The following is a 5,100-nucleotide window of genomic DNA, read 5'->3' as shown; positions in this document are numbered from 1 at the left end:
GAAACGAAGCCACTTACTACAGTATAAGTCTGTAGGAAACTTGCGTAGTGTAAAAGAAGGCTAGAAGAAATTCATGCCGAAACTCCTAGATGGGAAACGAAGCCACTTACAGTATTTCTCATCCAAAACTAGACGATGCTATCGTCCGTATAATATATTACTATGATATAACATGATGATGATGACTGGCTGCTCTTTGCAGAGAACACCCGGTTCCGTATCGAGCGGTCTAGGAATCGTCTGATTAGAACCGTCTACGCGATGGTTTATACTGCGACCAGCTTGCGAGACACTGACATACAGTTTTTGGATCGAGTGTGTTAAGTCCAGCGTGAACCACTAGGGAACAAGGCCAGCGCACTCTAACCTCATCTACGATGGATTGTGGAATCGATACCTAGCACAGTCACCGACAGGCTTCTTGAGTTTCTGTCTACCCAATTCCCCTCACATGGCATGGGTTGGCCCGGGCGAAGGTACATTCACTTGCCAAGTGAATCACAGCACCGAGCGGGAATCATACCCCGACCTCCTGGACTGCAGTCAAGATTGATAACCACTACACTACTGCGCCATGATATAACATAGTTTGTATACTATAAAACGTAATATGTTGCGCGGCAGATAGATTCTGTGTTTACAACAGACAACAGCTACCCCTGAAAAAAACTCCTGTTTTTAAGTTTGTTCCTCTTAGATGAAACTCGTCTTAGACTATAGCATAGTCTAGTCCAAAACGCATGGTTTACATTATTATCCATCGGCTAACTAACCGATTATAGGCTAATTTTCTGATAATGAAGTTCTGCTGAATCGACAAAAAGCCCGATTTTCTTACCCTGCGCATGCGCACGCATGCGAAGTACCAAAAAGTGGAATATTTCCTAAACCAAAATTGACCCAAAGTCAAAATTTGTCATGACCATGGACCAAGAGCATTTTTCTGACAATGAGAAACCATGTATTCCTTAGAGAAGACGCGACTTTTTATATTTCGTCAGAAATCGAGGTTTTTATCGATTTTCGGCTAAATAGCCTATACTAGCCATAGCTTTCACTAACTGCCACCCGCTAGTACAAATGCTTGTAAAAACTAATTAATGATAATTAAGGGTTTCTAATGCTTTATAAAAAAAGTTTGGAAATGATTTGGAATAGTTAGAATGATTCTTCTCAGCATTTTCTTTGAGATATCAATGAATAAGCTAACATAAATGAAACATATTTTTTTTCTAAAAATGTGAATTACTTTTTACAAAGAATAAAATACGAATCTTAAAACATTCATTAGGAAAAGTGTCCAGGTAGAATCAATTACAGACAGTAAACCAGTCAAAAGACATGCAACTATATTTATTTCAACTAATTTGAAATATAAATGAAATATAGTAGAACCAAACAGCTTAAGAAATGCTATGAGCCAGAAACATAACGAGCAGGAACCAAAAATTGACAGGTAACAACGTACCGTAACTTGGTCTAATGTCGACACCCCTCCTCTAATTCCGACACCCTGTTTATCAGCTGAAATTTATAAGAAGGTTGAAATTGTTTTTCTTTGCTTAGTGGTCAGAGAGGAATAAACCTTTTTCAATCAGTGATTGAAACTTTCATATTATTCTTTTCTCTAAAGAAGGGTGTCGGAATTAGACGAGGAATGTCAATATTACACAAACTTACGGTACTTAGGGGTTTTTCCAACGGTTTAACAAAGGATATCGTGATCTAAAATTGTTTACATTAAATGGATTTACCAGTAATCTAGAAGCTGTAACAGCATTGTGTAAAGGATGGAAGATGATAGGACGTAACGTGGTAATAGTATCAGTAACGAGGCAATATTGATGAGCAGGAAGCATGTACTAACAGGAAATATCGTACATTCAGGGCTTTGTCCAACGGCATGATAAGGGATCTCATGGACAAAATTGTTTACATTAAAAAGATATACCAGTTATCTTGCAGTTGTAACAGCAATATCGTGTAGAAGGATGGAAAATCATGACGTAACGTGGTAATAGTAGCAGAACGAGGTAATATTGCGTTTTCAAGGTAAACGAATCCTCATAAACATGAAATTAGATGATATGGCGGTCATCGAAAAAATGCTCTGTTCGCGTCGCAACGGGTGTGAAAAATGCATGCGGGTGGACGGGTGGTCAAAAACATTCCCTGTTTCTTTAATCATGCCAGTAACTCAGGGGTGGGTGGTAACGCGAGCAAAACAATTTTTCGATGGTCGTCAGAGCAATTGAGAAAAAAGCTATACTTTAAAAGAACAAATTGCTTTTCCCAGATTTTTTTCCGCATCTCCGCACCGGAAAATCAGCGGAAAATTTGATGCGGGCGGGTGACGCGAATAGAACAATTTTTTGATGACTGCCTATATGGTGAGTGTACTGAAATTTCCTCAAAAATAGTTCACTAAAGTTTCTTTCAATCTTTGATAATAATTTCCCAAATAGTGCCTGGTAAGTATCAACAAGAACACAGGTTAAACATAAAAGATTAATAAAACCAAGTCTTATAAAAGTAGACAAAGAAAAAAATATTTGTACTTACTGTCGAAGTACCATTACCGCCAGGATCTTTAAGCATTCTTGTTGGGAGTAGAGTATGTTGAATGACGATTGTCGAATAAATTTAGTTACAGTGGAATTTCGTTGCCAATTCAACCACCAACAATAATCACTTTTGTCCATATTCAATCATTGTTCTACTATTATCATTTTAATGATTGTTGGGGACAAACTGTTTGGGTCGAAAAATGAATCAATCTCCTGAATGTCTAAGACAGGAGACAGATTGTAATTTGACTGTCAGCAAATTCACTGATTGGTATATGTATATATCTTGTTTAATCCGAAAGTCAAAAGTGAATGCGTATAAGTATTTTGACTGCAGGAAGAGAGAGCTTGAATTTAAAAGAACTTCCAGAAAATTCTCCATTCCATTTCCTGCATGTTGACCAATCGGGCAAAATTCTACAAGCGGAATAGAAGCTACTGTCGAAAGCTGAGTAAAATGCCCGCGGCGCCTGCTATTATAAAGAAAAAGTTTTTAGGCTAGCAACTGCCGTCCCGGAAAGAAAACCGAACATTTACGGAAGAGACTAACTACGGGTAGGCTTGCGCGACAAAACAAAACAAAACGCGCAAAAATTCGAGATTCCAGTCCAATATTCCTTACGCCTGAAACTATAACTGCCTCCTCACTCGCTGCGCTCGTTGCGGTGGCAATAAAATAGTCTAAATAGCCTATGATAGGCTAATCAGCCTATGATAGTATGATAGGCTAATTTGAAGGTGTCCTTGACTGACTACCGTGTTAATCGCGCCATCCAGTCTATAAAAAAGGTTTAAAGGACCCCGGGCTAGCTTCTAACAAAAGCATGCTTTCAAAATGGTAGACTCGAGCAGCGAGAGCAAAAGAAAGTTGAGATGTTTTCAGTCGTTGTTCGTTGTTGGGTAATTTACTGGAGTAATCCTAGCAGCTTGGATCTATGTAACAATTTGAAATCCTATTTGGTCAATAACAAGAACAGGTATAGATTTTCCAGGGATTTGACATGTTCCAGTTTGCAGATGGCATGTTTGGACAACTCGGAAAAAGTCGAGTGCAGGTGCAACATTTTAGGTTTTCTCAGGTAAGTGCAGACGGCTTTTTAACCCCAAGTGCAAAGCTCTACTATTTTCTCCTCGAGTGCAGCTAATTTTAGCAATTTTTTGCCTTTTTTGGGCCAATTTCCGAGGTGTAGGTGAACCTTTGTTCGGACCAAAATTTATCAGGTGGAGATCTCTATCAGGTGCACTCTTTTCCAGTGCGGAACACGATTGTACGGTCATGTCTGGTGGGTGTACGGTGGGTACGGTGGGGTGTACGGTGGATTTCGAGTTAACCCATTTCACCACCGTACCAAATTCGGACATAGTACGGTGGTGCTTTCCCGGAAGCATCATCGACCGCCGAAGGCGGTTAATTTTCCGAGCTGTATACGGGTAAAAAAGTTGGATTCAAAATTTGTCACAACTGTGCTATCCTTTTGAATATTTTAAAATTTGACTCGCCCATTTATGCCTATTCTGCACGTTTTGCAGAATTTTGTCGGTTAAAGGTTTGAGCAGCTGAGACAAATTTGAGATCTTTGTAGAATCGCTGGTTTTCTGAAATGTGTGGCGTTTTACTACGGAGATATAACTAGCCGTATTGTATAAGGGTTGCGAAGCGATCCAGACTCCACCTCAATTCGCAAGTTGCTAGCAAAATAAGAGACGCTCTAAAAATCCCTCTAATAAAGCCGCTACACGTTTTTTTTTTTAAGAAACTAGTTTTACCAAGCAGCCTCAATGTTTCTTAAGAAATCAGCCTTTTGAGCCTTAAATGTTTCTTACATGTTTCTAAACTTTCTGACATAATCAGCCTATTTTTCATGTTTTGATTAGAAGGTTCTTAAAAAAACGAATTAAAAATGTCATTTTTTCATTTTCAGCCTCAGCATGTTTCTTAGATGTTTCTTAGTTTTCAGGCATTCTGAGCCTCGTGTTTCTTAAAAGTGTGTTTCTTTGTATAGAGACAGGGTCGTAAGAGCCTTAATGGTTAATGCCCCAAACACACCACATAATCCACGGCGGCACAACACGCCGTCCGCGCATCGCTCTTTTTTCCCTTCTAGTTATTCTAGTGTAAATGGTGCCTTAATAAAATCGAACGATCGAACATTTTTTATTCGAATCACGAATCGTCTGTCGAAATCATCAAAACATAACAATGAAACAAAAACAAAAATGTACAAAGATGGCTTGTTGGTTCTTGGGCAGTTTTGATTTATTTCTTGACAAATTCGACAGATTTGATTACCTCCGTACTTCTTTATCATAGAATATTCACTTGGTTTTGCAAGGTAAGTTTCGTTCACTAAAAGAGCACTCCTCCAGCCCGCGCGACTTGCGAAAACCTCTCATTGATTGACCTTATTTGATACTTGATACTTGCTGTTAAAAGTCAAGGGATGATGAAGATCCTTTCTGTCACCGTTCAAACTAATTTTCTTCCATTTAACAGCAAAATAAACATTTAAAACCGAAGAACCCCTGCTTAGAT

Source organism: Clytia hemisphaerica, unplaced genomic scaffold, assembly GCF_902728285.1.
Source record: "Clytia hemisphaerica strain Z4C2 unplaced genomic scaffold, Clytia hemisphaerica genome assembly, whole genome shotgun sequence".
Lineage (NCBI taxonomy): Eukaryota > Metazoa > Cnidaria > Hydrozoa > Leptothecata > Clytiidae > Clytia > Clytia hemisphaerica.
Note: the sequence above shows the minus strand (reverse complement) of the source record.